Source organism: Condylura cristata, unplaced genomic scaffold, assembly GCF_000260355.1.
Source record: "Condylura cristata isolate star-nosed mole 26May11 unplaced genomic scaffold, ConCri1.0 scaffold00008, whole genome shotgun sequence".
NCBI lineage: Eukaryota > Metazoa > Chordata > Mammalia > Eulipotyphla > Talpidae > Condylura > Condylura cristata.
The window spans coordinates 9233959-9244346 of NW_004567109.1; positions in this window are offsets into that span (position 1 = coordinate 9233959).

The window sequence follows — 10388 nt, forward strand, 5'->3', positions numbered from 1 at the left end:
AGCTGTCCAGTGAGATTTCTGCCACAGACATTCCCCACCCTGGGTCTGAGATCTCCTTCAGCGCGGTCCAGAGGCCCTGCCTAGTCAGTGTCCCCCATCAGAGACCAGAGCAACCTGGGCAGGCCAGAGTGGACAGAGCAAATGTGCTCAGTCAGGCCGCCCATCTCGGGATGTTTCTGCTCACCATATGAGCCATACATATATTTTTAAAGGTTTATTTATTCACACAAACAAAACTAGGGTACAGGCCAGAGGTACAGGGACTCACCAGAGACAGAGTGGGGAGCAGAACAGGCAATCTACTGAAATGCATTGCTGAGGGGAGCAGTAGGTGAGACAGGAGAAGTCTGCTGCACCCTGTTGGTCAGTTCCCTGGCTGCAGTGGCTGATGATAGCTTCATAGTGCTGGGACTTAGCCCCTTGCACCACCAAGAAGGCCTGAACCACATGTTTTGAGGATCCCTAGGAGCAAATCCCCCTGGAGACACAGAAACAAAAGCGCATTTCTTTTTTCCTTCCTTCAATCACTCAAATATATATATTCAATCACAGCAAATCTATATATCAAGCTTCAGGCACAGCAACAGCACAGGACAAGTCAGGTCTTAAGTGAGCCTGCACGCACACCGGCACGTGGCTTCCCAGGTGACACCTGCACTTGTCCTGTCCTGTGCACAGAGGCACTGACATCTAACATGTACCTACAGATCAAATGTACCTACAAACTCGAAGGCCTCAGACATGCTCACAGCGCCACACGTCAGCCCCTACAAAGGTCAAATAAAGCTCACACCCACAGGTCTCAAATCCACATGTGCTCACCTGACGACAGTGGCTGGGTTTGTACACGCATGTGAACACACACCAGCAACAGCAGGTCCTGGCACTGAAATCACACCCCGATGTGATCCAACAGGCTGACCGAACCCTGTACCATGGAAACCACACTGCGCACAGAGGATATAGACACGTGAACACACGTCACCTGCATGCCTACATGTGCACACACACGGAACGCCCAGCTGACTGCTGGGGAGAAACTAAGAGAGAAGGGAGGACGGCTCTTTGGGGGTTGAGAGCTGTGTCCCCAAAGAGAGGGGCCGAGGCTCCTCTCTATCACTCACATGTTTTAGGCTGGAATCTAAGCAGCTCCCTTCTCCTGACCCCTGCTCAGGGCCTCCCTACCCATTTTCGAAGGCTGACTGAGCCAGGAGGAAGACTGCGCTATGCTCCGAGCTCCATGCAGGGAAGCTAGGCTGATGGAGCCCCGTACCACGGAGCAGGCGGCCCGGCGTGGCCTTGAAGCTGCTGGCCACCTGTTGTGGTTCCTAGCACAAACCCTGTCACTTCAGAACTCTGCTATCCCACCTGTACGATGGGAGACAGGATGTCCTGACAGTTCCTACGGTGCCCCTCCCACCGAGCCAGTGGGTGACTCTGTGAGTCCCTCTTTACCCCACCTAGGCAGTGGTTCCCAACTGCGGTGGCTCTGCCCCCTAGTGGGCTCTAGGGAAATAGGTGAGGGTGGTTCTGGCCTCAACAATGACTGGGGATGGCCACTGCCCTTCAGAGGGTGGGATGTGAGGAAAGGTTTGGCTCTGGAGAGTCCCACTCAAGGAAGACTTGCCGAGCGTCAGCTGTCCCCACACCCCATATACTCGTTCACTTGGGTGAAAAGTCTGTCTACCCCAACCTAGAAACTAAATCTAGTTTGCATACAGATATTTTTTGTGGATTTAATAGTCTTCCAGAGATGCAACTACTGAAGTCATTCTGAAGTAGAAATCGTGCCCATCAATATTTTCTGCCCTTAAAGATAAAGTTTTTGCTTTTGTTTTTTAAATAAGCAGATTCAATCATCTGGATATCATTAGGTATTTACCCATGGAAGTGGAGGGCTTAAATTTCCCTTGGACAGTACGTTGTCCGGTTTTTAAAAATTAGGTGTGTATCTAGGCTTAATATCGAAGGATGTCATTACAAGGAAATGATCTTAAAAACGCGTTGTGAAACGGCGCTGGGAGTCCGCCGCGGTCCCTGGCGCCCTCAACTGGCCACTACAGAAGCTGCAACACGAGGGCCGGGAGGACTCCAGGACCAGGGACAGCGCTCGGGACCCGGGTCTGGCTCTCTCTGCTGCGGAGGATGGGGACCCGCGGGGTGCTCAGGCCTCGCGTTCTGGGCCACGCATCGTCACCTCCCCCACACTCCCTCACTCGTACCCTGTGCGGAGGCGCACAAGAACCTCCTTTCTCACAGGCGCGAACTGCCGCGCCTCTCCCGACCCACAATGACACACCTGCGCGCCACAATGGCGGCTCCGGTGACACCGCCCACCGTGTTCCTGCAGCCTCCTCTCCCCTGAGACCCTTTCACTCCGTGTGCAGATCACAGAGCCGCACCTACGCGCCTGGGGACCTCTGATGCCTACAACAGCCTCGAGGCAGCTCTTCCAGAGCTGTATGTTAACCATAGCTGATGGGGAAACTGAGGCCTGCAAACAGCAGATCCAGCTCTTCTGACAAACCCTCAAGACTTCAGTCCCCATCACACCTGCACCCAGCTCAGTAATGGCAACTACTGGTTCCAAGACCCACTAACACAACACTCCTTCCTAGTCCTGTGACCACCCTGTAAATTAGATGCCATCAACACCCCCACTCATAGGTGCCGGGAAACCGAAGCCCTGAGGGACTAAGTGACTGGCCTCAGGGTCAGTGGAAGTAGAAGGAGCAGTGAAGACCCTCTGAGGTCTTAGCCCTGCTCTGACTCACTCTCAGGCACATGTCTGCTGAGAGGAAAGCCCTTCAAACAGGCCCACTGCTCTGCCAGACTCCCTTGGAGACCTGACAGCCTCCTCTACCTCAGAGCATGGGTGTGGGGTGCTGGCATGGAGCACCGCATCACTCACCTAGGAAACCCTACCTCCCCACCTTTAAAAGCTGTTCCCAGGGGCCCTCCCTGGTGGCACAACGGGTTTAAGTACACCACTGTGAAGCTCTCCAAAGCCACTGCAGCATGAGTTCGATCCCCGGCCAGGGAACAGACCTCTCCTGTCTCACCAGCTGCTCGCCACAGCAGTGTATTTCAGTTGACCTGCCTGCCTTGTTCTGCAAGCATAAATGAATCTTTAAAAAAATAAAATAAAAGCTGTTCACCAAGCATGTCTCCAAGGCACACAGTAGGTGCTTAAGAAACAATGTGTGTCTGAAGCCCTGCCTTCCAGGAGCCAGAGTTCTAAGTGTGTAACCACAGAGCCTAGGCACAGCACGGCAGACTAAGCTAGAAGATGAGGGTGCAGGCTGAGCTCCAGAGAGTAAGGTTCGGGCCCAGCGCTGAGGGTGTCACTCAGTTTCCTCACCTGGACAAAGGAGAGACCCTAGCTCTTAGCTTACAGCGTGAGGTGAGCACTGAATGAGATGATGCACCAGGAGAATTTAGCACAGTTCTTTGTGCCCACTAGGGGCCTGCAGGGTGGTGAATGCCAATGCTCTTGCCAGTCTATGGGGTCTTCTTTGTTGTGAGCAAAGCCCAGCAGCCCCTGCTGAGTCATAACCTCATTTCCCGCAAGAATAAATCAGGCTACAATGTACACAGTAGGCAAGCATGGTTGCAGGGCAGGACAAGAGGAGGAGAGCAGTCATCCTTGGTGGGGGGAGAGTTGGGGAGAGTAAACCCCCACACCACTCCCCCAGATTCAGAGCAGCTTTCTGGTCTGAGCACAGCTGGCTCAGTGAATAGATGAGGTTCTGGGTGGGCTATGAAGAAGAAAGAAGAAACGGATAGTGTTCCTATCAGAACACACAGAGGGGTTGCTACCAGCCAGGGCTTAGAGCCAGAGAGACCTGGGCTGGACTCCTTGCATCGGTTATGTCCTGGTTTATGATTTGGGGCCATTTGCATCACTTGTGGAACCTCAGTTTCTTTGCCTGTAAAAGGCGATGGTAATGGTAATGATAGTACTGATCTCCCGGGGCTGTTAAGACTCAGTATAAAATGCTCATTCCTGGTGCAGATGGACCCCAGAAAATGGGGACCGTCCCTAGTACTGTTCCAGACTTGTGCTCACACAGCCTGGCTGAAAGCAGGGCCCTCTCGGTGTTCGCAGGCAGCAAGTCCCTACCCCTCTGGGCTCAAGTCCTTCTCTGTGTAATGAGGGCTCTCCAATGCGCCTTCTCAGGCTGATTTTCTGGGGCAGCCTGGCCCCATGGTGGGGAGGCTTCCAGAGAACAGCTCTGCCGCGCTGCCTGCCACTCAGCAGGGAGGGAGATGGATCACTAGGCATCCCAGAGGGCTGACCCCCGAGGTCACCTGAACTCTGCCCTGCTCACACGCAGATCCTCAGAACCTGCCTCCCACAATCCTGACCTCAGGGAGGCCAGGGTGGTGTGATTGGGGCGGGGGGGGGGGAAATGGGGGGGACGAGGAGAGATCTGTACTTGGAGCCCAGTGCAAAGGCCAGCTGTGCACCCCAAGACCCATCCCTATACCTCTCTGGGGCTCTGTCTCAAAGAGGGGAGGACAATAACAACCACCACAGAGTTCCTCCGGCCCCGAGGACTCCGGCACACAGCAGAGGCAACCCAGATGTGAGTCCTTTGAGAATTGCCACCACTGGGTGTAATCATTATAATTATTATCTGTAAGAGGAGGGGGTGGGCCAGCTGATCGCCTTGGGCTCCTCGCCAGCACTGATGCTGAGGACTTCTCCTTTCCCAGCTGGGAGTTCATGCACAGAGGGGGGCTGGGAAAACCATGTCTGTGGGATCACTTGCCCTTGGGAACAAGATTTGCCAGCAAATCTTCCCCATTTATCCTCTTTGCCCAACATATCCCAGGGAGCTGAGCCCAGGATAGGGAAGGGGGAAGGGGGGAGGAGTTGCTGGGAGGCCGAGGGCCAGGTCCTGCAGACGTGGGGACAGTCCCAGAGTTTGAATCCCACCCCTGCTTGGTACAAAGCTGCTCCCCTCTCCCTCGGACACTGCCCATCCCTCTCTCTTGTCCCTCTCCTCCCCTCCATACAGTACCCCCAAAGAGGTGAAAAGTGGAATCAGACAGCCTTCATTCAAACCTCAGCTCTGACCTCACGCCCAGTGGGCGACCTTGGGCAGGCTATTTCACCTCTGTGAACCTCGCTGGGCCTAATAATGGGTGTTCTAAGGATTCAATAGATGCTACAAAGTGTTTAGCACAGAGCCCTGTACACAGCAAGTACTCAATTAATGCCCCCCCTGTGTTCTGTCACGCCACCCCCATTCCACTTCTCCCGCCAGTGCCTCCCCGCAGTCCCTGCCAGTTCCCTCCCAGCTGGCACGGGGCAGGCCTGACGGTGCAGCATGGGGACCAGGGCGGAGGGCCGTGGGAGCCACGTCTCCAGCCAGGAGGGCCGTGGGCCTTCCTGGTGATTGGACAAATGAGGACTCTGTCCAGTCCTGTGTCCAGGGGCCTGAAGTCATGGGAGAGGGTCAGACACCCCTACGCACCAGGAAAAACTCCCACATCTCAGGTGGACAGCAGGTATGAATGGGGCCAGGCTGGAGCCCACCAACCCAGAATCTTCTCCACTGTGGTTTCCGTAGGCTGGTGGCCAGGCAGCCACAAGGACACATGTCATTTGGGGGCGGGGGGCGCGGTATACCTTTCTGGACCTCAGGGACTAGGAGGTAGCAGCAGGGCTGCCCACCGGCAGCCGGGAACTCAGCAGATCAGGGAACTACCCTAGTTCTGAGCAGAGAGAAATAGGGCTACCCCAGGAACTCTGTCTGAGCTTGCCAACAGCAAGAAATTCCCAAGGTCATTCTCCACCACCCCTGAAAGCCCTGACGCGAGGTGGGGGCCTTGGAGAGGCTACCCCTCCAAGCGAGGTGTGCAGGTGTCTTTCCCCTGGAGACTGGGGGAGAATTCAGAAGCAGAGCACAGGGCTGGACCCACACACCTCACCTCTCCGCTCCCCCCAGCCTGCTGCGGCAGGGACATGGCTCCTGTGGCCTTGAGAAGGTCATGGCCTTGGCCTCAGCTGCTGTCGCCCTCCCCAACACCCCAGGAGCCTCAACTTCTCAGGGGAGCCTAGAGAATAACTAGCTGCCAGAAACCTAGGATTCCTCCAGAGACACACCACGCCCAAGGCTCCTGGGCAAGGGCACCAGCTCCCCCGCGGAGCCACGGCAGAAACGCACGAGGCCCATGAGGGGGCCCATGAGGGGGCTTCACAGGCTCCCCAGCTAGTGGCGTGGGGCAGAGGGGGGACACGGAGGCCGACTTCTGCACAATGATGGCCCCTGACCCAGACCCCTGGCTCCCCGGTGGAGGATGCTGAGCCCCTCCCCCACTCGCTTGGGGCACGAGCCAAGGCGACAGGCAGTGAAGCCAGACTGACGGACAGGGCAGGCAGGAGAGCTGTGCAGGCCAGCGCCTCACTCCTGCCAGTGGGCTGGCCAGGGACCCAAGGTCGGCCCGCAGAAGGCTCGAGCAGACTCCCGTTGGCTTTCAGGAACAGGCACACTCCTCGGCCTGGCATTCAAGGCCTGCAATAAGCTGACTCCAGCTGGCTGAAGCCAAACCGTGTCCTGACCACACCTCCCAGCCTCTGCCTGCCAGGGCGGGTCCCCCCCCGCCCCACCCCCACCCCTCCTTCCACACTCATCTGTACTCAAGCCATCGTGCCACCTGCTGACCACCTACTGTGTGCCAGGCGCTGCCTCCTTAGGGGGAAACCAGCCATCTCACCAGAGGACAGCCGCACCAACTGCCTTGGAAACACGGAGCTGTGGAAACAGCCCTACTCCCCCAAACCACTGAAGATCGTGATAAAATCTGAAGTTTAAAAAATGTTTTTTCTCCACATTTTCTGGTGTTTGTTATGTCTTCTGTGCATTCATATTTTGTTGTTTATTTTTTAAGCAGGCCTCGTGTCTGATCTGCACAAACAACACTCCCAGGTGGGCAGGTCGTCCCCATTTTATGAAGGAAATGAGGCACAGAGAGAGCAAGTGACTCGCCCAAAGTCACACAGCAGAGACTGAACAAGACTCCGCTCACTCCCGAACAAATACCCAGCATGAACATGGTGCCGTCCCGGGAACTTGCCTACATTCAGTCTTCTGAACCCTCAATACAACCCCATCAGGGATATAAAGTGGACGACTCCCACTGCACAGATGAAGAAATAGGCTCACAGAGATGGGTGCTTTGCCCTACACTGTACAGCTAGTGGCACAGTCAGAACCTGAACTCAGATCTCCTGCCAATTTACCAGTGGACTGGGCAACTCAGACCTCTGCGGGCCTCTACTCACCGCAACACTTCCGGGCTGGAGGGCGCCAGCCAGCCCTGCACTTCACAGCCTCGGGACACACGAACCGTGCAGTGATGAGCATGGGAGCCCGCACACGCCGGAGAGTGGTCTGGCGCGTTCTTCCAGCGGGGGCTGGTATCCCAGTGGGGTAGCTGCCTCTCCACTCCCTTCTGCCTCCCTCCCGTCCTCCTTTCTGCAAATGCTAGTCAACCCTAAGACTAGCCAGAGCTTTCGGGGGCACAAATGTACCTACAGATGCAAACTACATCTGTAGCCTCCATCCTCAGGTCTCCCTCTCCTGGCCCTGGATAGCTACCCCTGCTTGACTTAGTGTAAACCTAGAGTTTCCAATCCACAGCGAGCTCTTAGCCAGGGGTCCCCTCTTGTGCCAGGCTGCCCAGCACAGCCAAACTTCCTCCCCTCTTTGGCACAGGGCTGCCACCTCACATCTCACACTCCCTGGCCCGGCTGAACTGTCTTCCAGAGTTGGAGATGGGCCCAGAGAGGGAAAACAATTTGCCCAGGGTCACACAGCCAGCAAAAGGAGGGCCAGGCTTGGACTCAGAACAAGCATTCTGGCAAGCCTTGGGTGAGTGACCAAGAGAGGAAGGCACAGCCCAGAGGAGGCCCCCAGTTGGCACTAGTCCGCCCTGGAGGACTTCATCTGCACCCACTGGCCCCCAGAAATACTGGCCCCTCAGAAGCACAGACAGGGTTGCATAACCCAGCCCAGCAGAGGTTCTGCAGGTGAGGAGGTGTGCGCAGCAGAACTAGAACTAGCAGAACACCCTCCCTTCACACCAGCCTTGCTGGGAGGCAAAGCAGAACCTGGGACTTGGCAAGGCCTCCTGGCAAGGGGAAGGGAATCCCAACGCTCCTTGCTCCTTGGTGCCTGGTATGGGGGGAGGGTCCTGCCTTGAGAGTGCCTGGATAGTGACACCTTGAGGAGCAGCAGAGAGGCAGCCCAGGGAGGTACCTCTGGCAACCTGGCAGGCGTGTGTGTGTGTAGGGGTGAGGGAGGGGGCAAGGGTGGTGGCAGTGACAGGAAAGAATGGTCCCTTAAGGGTCAACACTAGACAGCTTGCCAGTATTTGTGGGGTCAGCCAAGCTGGTTCACATGAAGTGGGAGAGGAAAGGTGAGGCTGTGCTGGGGTGGCTGGCTGGAGGCCCCATCACCCTCTGGAGTGAAACTGCTAGAACGCTCACGCATGGGCAGCCGGGCCTGGGCCTGGTGCGGTGTCTGCCAGCTCCTGCTCTAGGTGTGGGCTTCCTCGTGTGTAAGCACCGTGAATGCCCCGGAGGAGACGGCGGAAGCGGATGGCAGGCGGCAAGGGCTGGGAGGAGGCTCTCCTCAGACAACAGCCCTCGTCTCTGTGGACACGACATCTGAATGGCGTGTCTCTCAGTGCCGTGGTGTGGGTGGGAGGCGAGGGCGGGGTCTCGGCCCGGGGTGCCTGTGTGCTCCCGCGTCTGGGTCTCAGGGTACTTGAGAGTCAAGCCGTGTTTGCGTCTGCGTCTGGCTGTGTGCGGCTCTGTTGTTTGTGCAGCCCGTGACAGCCAGGACAAAAGGCCTCCGTAGACAGACAGGTAGCGTGGAAGACAGACCTGCCCCCGGAGTCCTCAGAGGGCCTCTGGGCGCGGAACCAGACAGGCTGGGAGGGAGGTGGAGAGCAGGGTCTCAGGGCTCCCTAGCCCCAGAGACCTTGAGAGCCACAAAGGACCACCGCTGTGCTTCAAGAGGCTGAAGGAAGAGTCCTGACTCTGGGTGGAGAGCTGCGACCCGCCAGGCAGGCATCCAGGATGGAAAAGGCTTTGCCCAGGAAGGCTGTGAGCTGGGCAGGGACTAGGGCGGGAGCGCCACGGCCACGGGAAGCAGCCGCGAAGGGCGCGTGGGATCTGGGAAGGGCAGAGGGGCTGAGTTCTGGCCCCTGCGGAAGGCAAGGGCTCTCAGCCTGACCAGCTTCCCTCCCCCGTTCAGCCCCTGGCACCACCCTCCAGGCAGCCCAGCAAGGGTCCACTGTAGACCACTGGCCCCCCTCACTGACCCCACTGTGGAGATGGCTCTGGCTCTGAGGACTTGGGTGGCTTAGCCTCGGAGACTCAGTTTCTTCATCTGTGTGATGGAGACCCCTGCCTCCACCTTGAGAGGGTGCTGTGGGTGGGAGGGCATGCAGGCCACCTGAGGATTCGTTACCCTGGACCCCTTTCCACCACGGAGGCACCTCGCCCTTTTGCCTGGGGTGGGGGTGGGGGCTCAGAGCCAGGCTGGGATCCCTGAGCGGGACTACCTCTGCCTTCACTCAGCTGCTGCCCTCAGACCCCTGCCAGGCCCAGACCACCCATGGGGCACTTTGCCAGCTGGCCCGGCTCACCAGCTAGGGACTGTCAGCTTCGGCCTGAAAACCCCAGAGATGCCGCTGACAGCTGCCCTGGGGCAGAGTGGCCTAGGAGCTCCCTGGGGTGGGGGAGGGAACCGATGGCCCTTCAGCCTCTCTGTTGCTTTTCCTGACCCAGCCTCTGTCAGGCATAGGACTCTGCGGAGGGAGGGGATGAAGCCGCGGGACAGATGCCAACGTGCCATGTGTGAAGGGTGGGTGTCTCCCCATGTGACCCCAAGAAGGACTTGGGTCATGCACAGTGGGCTCTAACTACTGTGAGGGAGGGTGCTCTCTCTTCAGCTGGCCTGTGTACACGAGGGGTCTTCCCCAAGCCCGGGCACCCCCAAACAGCCCAGGACACGGACGGCCCTGTGGATTCCCACCGAGCCCTCAGATCCTGCTACAAGGGGGCGACCGGAGGGTGACTGACGCGTGTGCCCCGCGCTGTGGTGGGTCAGGGGAACGGGCGGGGAATGCGCCGCGTCCCCGGGAAGCAAGGGCACCGTGGTCCTCGGGCTCTGGGTCGCTGGACCTGAGCACCAGGGCGTCTCCTGCGGCCGCGGCCCCTCCAGGGGAGAGCGGGAGCGCGCCCACTCTCCGCCTGCGCCCACTGAACCCGAGGCGCCCCCTCCTCAGGGTGAGCGAGAACGCGACTCCCCACCCACGCAGGGGGTGGGACCCGGGCCCTTCGGCCGCGGCCTGGACCCTCCTCCGGG